The sequence below is a fragment of the Balaenoptera physalus genome (genome assembly GCF_965194825.1).
Source record: "Balaenoptera physalus genome assembly, chromosome: Y".
In the NCBI taxonomy this organism is placed as follows: domain Eukaryota; kingdom Metazoa; phylum Chordata; class Mammalia; order Artiodactyla; family Balaenopteridae; genus Balaenoptera; species Balaenoptera physalus.
Window position 1 is genome coordinate 9,222,769 of NC_138904.1, and position 12,869 is coordinate 9,235,637.

The window sequence follows — 12,869 nt, forward strand, 5'->3', positions numbered from 1 at the left end:
CCGGCACACCCACACACACACACACACGGCTGTCTGTGTCTCAGTGCACACTCTATACCAGCCCACACACACCCACAAACAGCTCACTGTGCCTCAAGCCTATACCAGCACACACACACACACAGACCTCTCTGTCACTCATTGGTCTGCCTATACCAGCCCACGAACACACACACCCCTTACTATGACTCAGTGCACTGCCTATAACAGTGTGCATTCACACACACAAACATACACACACACACGGTTGACTGTTAATCAATGCATAGTCTATACCAGCACACACACACACACACAAACACACCTGACTGTGACTCAATGAACAGTCTATAGCAACACACACACGGCTCCATGGAACTCAGTGCACAGTCTATGCTAGCAGACTCAGACACACACAGAAACACACATGGCTCACTGTGAGTCAATACACAGCCTATACCTGCACACACACACACATACACCCACTCAAACACAATCAGCTCACTGTGACTCAGTGCAAAGCCTAAACCAGTATGTGCACCCACACACACACACACCTCACTGTGACTCAATGGTCAGCCTATACCAGCGCACACAGACACACACCCCTCTCTGTGACTAAATGCACAGCCTATACCAGCGTGCACACACATCACACACACGCTGACTGTGACTCAATGCCCAGCCTATACCTGCACACACACACACACAAACACACCAGACTATGACTCAATGAACAGTCTATATGAGCACATATACACACACACACACACGTTTTTCTCAGTGTGACTCAATGCACCATCCATAACAGCACATACACACACACACATGCACCTCACTGTGACTAAATGCTCAGACTATACCAGCACACACACACACAGCTCACTGTGACTAAATGCAGGGTCTATACCAGCACACACCACACACACCTCACTGTGACTCAATGCACAGCCTATAGCAGCACACACACACACACACATACCTCACTGTGACTCAAATTGCTTCCTGTACCAACACACACACACACACACACACACACATATCACTGTGACTCAATGTGCAGCCTATACCAGCACAAACAAACACACACACACCTGTCACTCAGTGCACAGCCGATAGCAGTACAAACACACACAAATACATGACTCACTGTGACTCATTTCACAATTCGTTCATGAACACACACTCACACACACACCTCACTGTGACTCAATGATATGCCTATACCAGCAAACACACATAGCTCACTATAACTCAATGCTCAGCCTATACCAGCACACACACACACACACACACACACACACACAGAAGTCACTGTGACTCAATGAACAGCCTATACCAGCACAAACACACAAACACACACACATCTCACAGTGACTCAATGCAGAGCCTATACCAGCACACACACACACACATGCACACACACACACAGTGCTAAGTGTGTCTCAATGCACCATCCATACCAGCACATACACACATACACACACACAGCTCACTCTGACTCAATGCTCAGCCTATATCAGCACAGACACACACACATGCATGGCTCACTGTGACTCAATGCACAGAGTATACCTGCACACACACACACACACACACACTTGACTGTGACTCCATGCTCAGCCTATACCAGCACACACAAAGAAACACAGCTCACTGTGACTCAGTGCACAGACTATACCAGCACACACAGACACAGACACACCTGACTGTGACTCAATGCACAGTCTATAAGTAGCACATACACATACACACATGCAACTCACTGTGACTCAATGCTCAGGCTATACCTGCACACCCCCATATGGCTCACTATAACTCAATGCACAGCTTATGCCAGCACACACAAATGGCTCACTGTGACTCAATGCAGAGTCTCTACCAGCACACACACATGCACACACACACCACTGTGACTCAATGAGCAGTCTATACCTGTGCACACACACACACACACATGGCTGACTGTGACTCAGTGCAGTCTATACCAGCACACAGAACCACAACACACACCTGACTGTGACTCAATGCACAGTCTATAAGCAGCAAACACAACAACACACCTCATTGTGACTCAATGCTCAGACTATACCATCACACACACACACGGCTCACTGTGACTCAATGCACAGCCTATGCCAACACGCACACATACACACACACACACGGCTCACTGTGACTCAATATACAGCCTATACCACCAAACACACACAAACACTCGGCTCCCTTTGACTAAATGCACCATCCATCCCTGCACACACATACACACACACACACAGACGGCTCAATGTGACTCAGTCCACAGCCTATACCGGCACATGCAAACACACCTAACTGTGACTCAATACTCAGCCTACACCAGCACACATACATGCACACACACACACACACACATTGCTCCCCGTGGCTCCATGCAAAGCCTATAACAGCACACAGACACACACACTCACACACACACGACTGTGACTCAATGCAGTCTATACCAGCACATACACACACACATACATGGCTCTGTGTAACTCAATGCACCATCGATCATACCAGCACATACACACACCTCACTGTGACTCAATGTGCAGCCTGCACCAGCACACACACACACACACACACACACACACCTGTGACTCAATGTGCAGCATGTACCAGCACACACCCACCCACACATACCTGTGACTCAAAGGGCAGCCTATACCAGGACACACACACACACGCACACACACCTCACTGTGACTCAATGGTCAGCCTATAGCAGCACACACAGACACACACTCACACACACACGGTGGACTGTGACTCAATGCAGAGTCTATACCAGCACACACACACACACACCTCACTATGACTCTATGCTCAGCCTATACCAACAAACACACATACCTTGCTGTGACTCAAAGCGCTTTCTGTAGCGTCACACACACACACACACACACACACACACACACACCCCTCACTGTGAGTCAATGCACATCCTAAACCAGCACACAAACACACGGCTCACTGTGACTCAATTCCATGCCTATACTTGCACATACACACACTCACACACACACTTCACTGTGACTCAATGCATAGCCTGTTCCAGTACACACACACATCGATACCTCACTGTGACTCAATGCTCAGCCTATATCAGCACACACACTCACACATACAGCTCACTGTGACTCAATGTGCAGCCTATAGAAGCACACAAACACAGGGCTCATTCTGACTCAGTGTGCAGCCTGTATCATTGCGCGCACACACACACACACACAAACACGTCTCAATGTGACTCAGTGTACAGCCTATACCAACACAGATACACACAGACGAACAGCTCACTGAGACTCAATGCACAGCCTATACCAGAACACACACACACACACACACACACACACGGCTTACTCTGACTCAATGCACAGTCTATACCAGCACACACACACAGACACACACACACACACCTCACTGTGACTTAGTGCTCAGCCTATACCAGCAGACACAAACAAACACAACTAACTATGCCTCAATGCACAGTCCACAAGCAGCACATACACACACATACATGCAACTAACTGTGAATCAATGAACAGGCTATACCTGCGCACCCCCACACGGCTCACTATGACTCAATGCACAGCTTATGCCAGCACACACACATGGCTCACTGTGACTCAATGCAGAGTATACCAGCACACACACATGCACACACACACACACCACTGTGACTCAATGCACAGTATATACCTGCATGCACACACACACACACACAAACACACGGCTGACTGTGACTTAATGCAGTCTATACCAGCACACAGAATGACAAAACACACCTGAATGTGACTCAATGCACAGTCTATAAGCAGCACATACACCCACACACCTCACTGCGACTCAATGCTCAGACTTTATCATTACACACACACACGGCTCACTGTGACTCAATGCACAGCGTATGCCAGCACACACACACAAACACTCGGCTCCCTGTGACTAAATGCACCATCCATCCCTGCACACACACACACACACACAAAGATGGCTCAATGTGACTCAGTCCACAACCTATACCGGCACAAACAATCACACCTAACTGTGACTCAATACTCAGACTATACCAGCACACACACATGCACACACACACACATTACTCCCCGTGACTCAATGCACAGTCTGTAACAGTACACAGACACCCCCCCACACACACATGATCAGCTCACTCTGACTCAATGCACAGTCTATTCCATCACACAAACACACATGCTCACTGTGAGTTAGTGCACTGTCTATACCAGCACACAAACACACACTCAGATCTCACTATGACTCAATGCAAGCCTATAACAGCACACGCACACACACACACACAAACCTCACTGTGACTCATTGCAAAGCCTATACCAGAACACAGAGACACACACACCCCTAACTGTGACTCAGTGAACAGCCTATACCAGTGCTCGTGCACACACACACACAAGGCTGACTGTGACTCAATGCACAGCCTATATCAGCACTCACACACACACACACTGCTCACTGTAATTCAAAGCACCATCCTTACTTACAAACACACACACACACACATTCACGGCTTACTGTGACACAGTGGACTGCCTATACCAGCACACATACACACACACACGGCTCACTGTGACTCAATGCACAGCCTATGCCATCACAGGCAGACACACACACCACTCACTGACACTCAATGCACATCATATAACAGCACACACACATGCACACACACACACATGGCTCACTGTGACTCAATCCACAATCTCTAACAACACAAAAACACACACAGGACTCTGTGACTCAATGCCCAGCCTACACCTGCACACACATGCACAATCACACACACACCTCACTGTGACTCAATGCACAGCCTGTACCAGCACACACACACACAGACACACCTCACTGTGACTCAATGTTCAGCCTAGATCAGCACACACACACACACAGCTCACTGTGACTTAATGCACAGCCTATACAAGCACACACAAAGACACACACACACAGTTCACTGTGAATCAATGTCCAGCCTATTCCTGCACACACATGCACACTCACCTCACAGTGACTCAATGCACAGCCTGTACGAGCAGACACACACACACATCACTGTGACTGAATGTGCAGCCTATACCAGCACACACACACACGGCTCATGTGACTTAGTGCACAGCCTATACCAACACACACTTGCACACACACACACACACACACATGAACAGCTCACTGAGACTCAATGCACAGCCTATACCAGAAAACACACACACACATGGCTCACTCTGACTCAATGCACAGTCTATACCAGCACATACACACACACACACACCGCTACCTGTGACTCTATGCAAAGCTTATGCCAGCATGCACACACACACATACACCTCAGTGTGACTCAATATTCAGCATATACCTGCACACACAGACACACACACACCCCTCACTGTGACTCAATGCACAGTCTCTACCAGCACACAGACACACACACACATGGCTCCCTGTAACACATTGCACCGTCCATACTGCACACACACACACACACAGACGGCTCAATGTGACTGAGTCCACAGCCAATATCAGCACACACACACAGCTAAATGTTACTCAATACTCAGCCTAGAGCAGCACACACGCATACACACACATGCACAGCTGACTGTGACTCAATGCACAGTCTCTAACAGCACACACACACACACAGCTCACTGTGACTCAATGCACCATCTGTACCTACACACACACACACACGGCTTAATGTGACTCAATGAAATGTCTATGCCGGCACACACACACACACACACACACACGGCTGTCTGTGTCTCAGTGCACACTCTATACCAGCCCACACACACCCACAAACAGCTCACTGTGCCTCAAGCCTATACCAGCACACACACACACACAGACCTCTCTGTCACTCATTGGTCTGCCTATACCAGCCCACGAACACACACACCCCTTACTATGACTCAGTGCACTGCCTATAACAGTGTGCATTCACACACACAAACACACACAAACACACGGTTGACTGTTAATCAATGCATAGTCTATACCAGCACACACACACACACACAAACACACCTGACTGTGACTCAATGCACAGTCTATACCAACACACACACGGCTCCATGGAACTCAGTGCACAGTCTATGCTAGCAGACTCAGACACACACAGAAACACACATGGCTCACTGTGAGTCAATACACAGCCTATACCTGCACACACACACACATACACCCACTCAAACACAATCAGCTCACTGTGACTCAGTGCAAAGCCTAAACCAGTACGTGCACCCACACACACACACACCTCACTGTGACTCAATGGTCAGCCTATACCAGCGTGCACACACATCACACACACGCTGACTGTGACTCAATGCCCAGCCTATACCTGCACACACACACACACAAACACACCAGGCTATGACTCAATGAACAGTCTATATGAGCACATACACACACACACACACACACACACACACACGTTTTTCTCAGTGTGACTCAATGCACCATCTATAACAGCACATACACACACACACATGCACCTCACTGTGACTCAATGCTCAGACTATTCCAGCACACACACACACAGCTCACTGTGACTAAATGCAGGGTCTATACCAGCACACACCACACACACCTCACTGTGACTCAATGCACAGCCTATAGCAGCACACACACACACACACATACCTCACTGTGACTCAAATTGCTTCCTGTACCAACACACACACACACACACACACCTCACTGTGACTCAGTGCAGAGCCTATACCAGCACACACACACACAGCTCAGTGTGACTCAATGCTCAGCCGATATAAGCACACACACTCACACACACAGCTCAAAGTGACTCCATGTGCAGCCTATACCAGCACACACACACACACACACACACCTGTCAATCAATGCACAGCTGATAGCATCACAAACACACACAAATACATGATTCACTGTGACTCATTTCACAGCTCATACCTGAACACACACTCACACACATACCTCACTGTGACATATTGCACTTCCTATACCAGCACACACACCTAGCTCACGTTGAATCAATGCTCAGCCTATACCAGCACACAAACACACACACACTTGTCACTGTGACTCAATGCACAACCTATACCAGCACAAACACACAAACACACACACAGCTCACAGTGACTCAATGCAGAGCCTATACCAGCACACACACACACACACATGCACACACACACACCTGACTCTGACTCAATGCAGAGTCTATACCAGCACCTACACACACAAACAACACATGTCCAGCTTATTGTGACTCAATGCATCATCCATACCAGCACATACACACAAACACACACACCTCACTGTGACTCAATACTCAGCCTTTACCAGCACACACACACATGGCTCATTGTGACTTAATGCACCGCCTATGCCAGCACACACACATAGCTCACTTTGACTCAATGCACAGCCTATACCCGCACACACACACACAGCACACTGTGAATCAATGTACAGCCTATATCAGCACACACACACACGCACACACACAGCTCACTGTGACTCAATGCACCATCCATTCCTGCACACACACACACACACACACACAGAACTCTGTGTCACTCAGTGCACAGCCTATACCAGCACACACACACACGAACACCTCACTGTTATACAATGCACATTCTATACAAGCACACACACACACACACACAGTTCCCTGTAGCTCAGTGTAAAGTCAGTACCAGCACACACACACACAGCACACTCTGACTCAATGCATAGCCTATACCAGCATTCACACACACACATACACATCTCACTGTGACTCAAAGATCATCCTATACCAGTGGGCACATACAGACACACACACATGGCTGACTGTGACTCAATGCACAGTCTATACCAGCACAAACACACACAAAAACTCCACTGACTGTGATTCAATGCACAGTCTATACCAGCATATACATACACAAACACACACTGCTCAGTGTGTCTCAATGCACTGTCCATACCGGCACATACACACATACACACACAGAGCTCACTGTGACTCAATGCACCATCCATACCTGCACACACACACACACACACACACGGCTCAGTGTGACTCAGTGCACAGCCTATACCAGCACACACACACACATGAACACCTCACTGTTATTCAATGCACATTCTATACAAGCACACACACACACACACACAGTTCCCTGTAGCTCAGTGTAAAGTCAGTACCAGCACACACACACACACAGCACACTCTGACTCAATGCATAGCCTATACCAGCATGCACACACACACATACACATCTCACTGTGACTCAAAGGTCATCCTATACCAGTGTGCACATACAGACACACACACATGGCTGACTGTGACTCAATGCACAGTCTATACCAGCACAAACACACACACAAACACCACTGACTGTGATTCAATGCACAGTTTATACCAGCATATACACACACACACACGCATTGCTCAGTGTGTCTCAATGCACTGTCTATACTGGCACATACACACATACACACACATGGCTCACTGTGGCTCAATGTCCAGTCTATATGTGCACACACACAAACACACACCCCTGTGACTCAATGCACAGACTATACCAGCACACACAAACAAGCACCTCACTTTGACTCAATGCTCAACCTATACGAGCACAAACACACACACACACACAGGGCTCACTGTGACTGAATGCACAGCCTATACCAGCACAGACACACAAACACAGCTCACTGTGACTCAATGTACAGCCTAAACCAGCACCCATGAACACACACACACACGGCTCACTATTACTCAATGCACTGTCCATACCAGCACACACACACAAACACATAGATGGCTCTCTGTGACTCAGTGCACAGCCTATACTGGCACACACACACACACACACACACACACCTCACAATGATTCAATGCTCAGACTATATCAGCACACACACACACACGGCTCCCTGTGACTCAATGCACCGTCCATACCTACAAACAAAAACACACACACACAGAAGGCTCAATGTGACTCAGTCCATAGCCTATATCAACACACACACACACCTGTGACTCAGTACTCAACCTGTAGCAGCACAAGCACACACGCACAGCTGATTGTGACTCAATGCACAGTCTATACCTGCACACACAAACGTGGTTCACTGTGCCTCAGTGCACAGCATATACCAGCACACTCACATGCACTCAAACACACATGGCTCTCTGTGACTCAATGAACAGGCTCTAACAGCAGACACACACACACAAACACACACACACGAACAGCTCATTGTCAGCCAATGCACAGTCTATTCCATCACATACACACACACACAGATCAGTGATTCAGTGCACACTCTATACCAGCACACACACACACACACACACACAGCTGTCACTCAATGCAAAGCCTATACCAGCACATGCACACACACACACATGGTTGTCTGTGACTCAATGCACAGTCTATACCAGCACACACACACAAACACATCTGACTGTGACTCAATGCACAGCCTTTGCCAGCACCATACACACACACACACACACACATGGCTGAGTGTGACTCAATGCACAGCCTATACAGCATACACACACACACACACACGCACCTCACTGTAACTCAATGCAGAGTCTATAGCAGCACACACACACACACATCCACATCACAGTGACTCAATGGGTAGCCTATACCAAGACACACACACCTCAATGTGACTCAATCCGCAGCCTATACCAGCACACACACATATCACACACAGACACCTCACTGTGATTAAATGCACAGCCTCTACCAGCACGCACACAACACACACACGACTCACTGTGAATCATTGCACAGCCTATTCCAGTACACACAGACACACTCGGCTAACTGTGACTAAATGCACCATGCATACCTGCACACAAACACACACACACACACACAGTGACGGCTCAGTGTGTCTCGGTGCACAGCCTATACCAGAACACACACACACACCTAACTGTGACTCAATGCTCAGCCTACAGCAGCACACACACACAGACAGACATAAACCTAATTGTGACTCAATGCAATGCTCATATCACCACACACATACAAACATAACTGTGATTCAGTGCTCAGCCTATAGCAGCACACACACACACACACACAAACGCATGGCTCAGGGTGACTGAATGCACCATCTATACCATCATACACATACACACACACACACACACACACACACAGACACCACGCTGTGACTCAATGCTCAGACTATAAAAGCACACACAAACAAGGCTCACTGCGACTCAATGCATAGCCTATGCCAGCACACACACATGGCTCACGGTGACTCAATGCAGATTCTATACCAGGACACACAAACACGCACACACACACACGGCTCCCTGTGACTCAATGAATATTCTATACCAGCACACACACACACACACACACACATATCACTGTGACTCAATGTGCAGCCTATACCAGCACACACAAACACACACACACCTGTCACTCAGTGCACAGCCGATAGCAGTACAAACACACAAAAATACATGACTCACTGTGACTCATTTCACAATTCATTCATGAACACACACTCACACACACACCTCACTGTGACTCAATGATATGCCTATACCAGCACACACACATAGCTCACTATAACTCAATGCTCAGCCTATATCAGCACAAACACACAAACACACACATCTCACAGTGACTCAATGCAGAGCCTATACCAGCACACACACACACACATGCACACACACACACACTGCTCAGTGTGTCTCAATGCACCATCCATACCAGCACATACACACACACAGCTCACTCTGACTCAATGCTCAGCCTATATCAGCACACACACACACACATGCATGGCTCACTGTGACTCAATGCACAGCCTATACCTGCACACACACACACACACACACACACTTCACTGTGACTCCATGCTCAGCCTATACCAGCACACACAAAGAAACACAGCTCACTGTGACTCAGTGCACAGACTATACCAGCACACACAAACACAGACACACCTGACTGTGACTCAATGCACAGTCTATAAGTAGCACATACACATACACACATGCAACTCACTGTGACTCAATGCTCAGGCTATACCTGCACACCCCCATATGGCTCACTATAACTCAATGCACAGCTTATGCCAGCACACACAAATGGCTCACTGTGACTCAATGCAGAGTCTCTACCAGCACACACACATGCACACACACACCACTGTGACTCAATGCGCAGTCTATACCTGTGCACACACACACACACACATGGCTGACTGTGACTCAATGCAGTCTATACCAGCACACAGAACCACAACACACACCTGACTGTGACTCAATGCACAGTCTATAAGCAGCAAACACAACAACACACCTCATTATGACTCAATGCTCAGACTATACCATCACACACACACACGGCTCACTGTGACTCAATGCACAGCCTATGCCAACACGCACACATACACACACACACACGGCTCACTGTGACTCAATATACAGCCTATACCACCAAACACACACAAACACTCGGCTCCCTTTGACTAAATGCACCATCCATCCCTGCACACACATACACACACACACAGACGGCTCAATGTGACTCAGTCCACAGCCTATACCGGCACATGCAAACACACCTAACTGTGACTCAATACTCAGCCTACACCAGCACACATACATGCACACACACACACACACACATTGCTCCCCGTGGCTCCATGCAAAGCCTATAACAGCACACAGACACACACACTCACACACACACGACTGTGACTCAATGCAGTCTATACCAGCACATACACACACACATACATGGCTCTGTGTAACTCAATGCACCATCGATCATACCAGCACATGCACACACCTCACTGTGACTCAATGTGCAGCCTGCACCAGCACACACACACACACACACACACACACCTGTGACTCAATGCGCAGCATGTACCAGCACACACCCACCCACACATACCTGTGACTCAAAGGGCAGCCTATACCAGGACACACACACACACGCACACACACCTCACTGTGACTCAATGGTCAGCCTATAGCAGCACACACAGACACACACTCACACACACACGGTGGACTGTGACTCAATGCACAGTCTATACCAGCACACACACACACACACCTCACTATGACTCTATGCTCAGCCTATACCAACAAACACACATACCTTGCTGTGACTCAAAGCGCTTTCTGTAGCGTCACACACACACACACACACACACACACACACACCCCTCACTGTGAGTCAATGCACATCCTAAACCAGCACACAAACACACGGCTCACTGTGACTCAATTCCAAGCCTATACTTGCACATACACACACTCACACACACACTTCACTGTGACTCAATGCATAGCCTGTTCCAGTACACACACACATCGATACCTCACTGTGACTCAATGCTCAGCCTATATCAGCACACACACTCACACATACAGCTCACTGTGACTCAATGTGCAGCCTATAGAAGCACACAAACACACGGCTCATTCTGACTCAGTGTGCAGCCTGTATCATTGCGCGCACACACACACACACACAAACACGTCTCAATGTGACTCAGTGTACAGCCTATACCAACACAGATACACACAGACGAACAGCTCACTGAGACTCAATGCACAGCCTATACCAGAACACACACACACACACACAGACACACACACACACATGGCTTACTCTGACTCAATGCACAGTCTATACCAGCACACACACACAGACACACACACACACACCTCACTGTGACTCAGTGCTCAGCCTATACCAGCAGACACAAACAAACACAACTAACTATGCCTCAATGCACAGTCCACAAGCAGCACATACACACACATACATGCAACTGTGAATCAATGAACAGGCTAT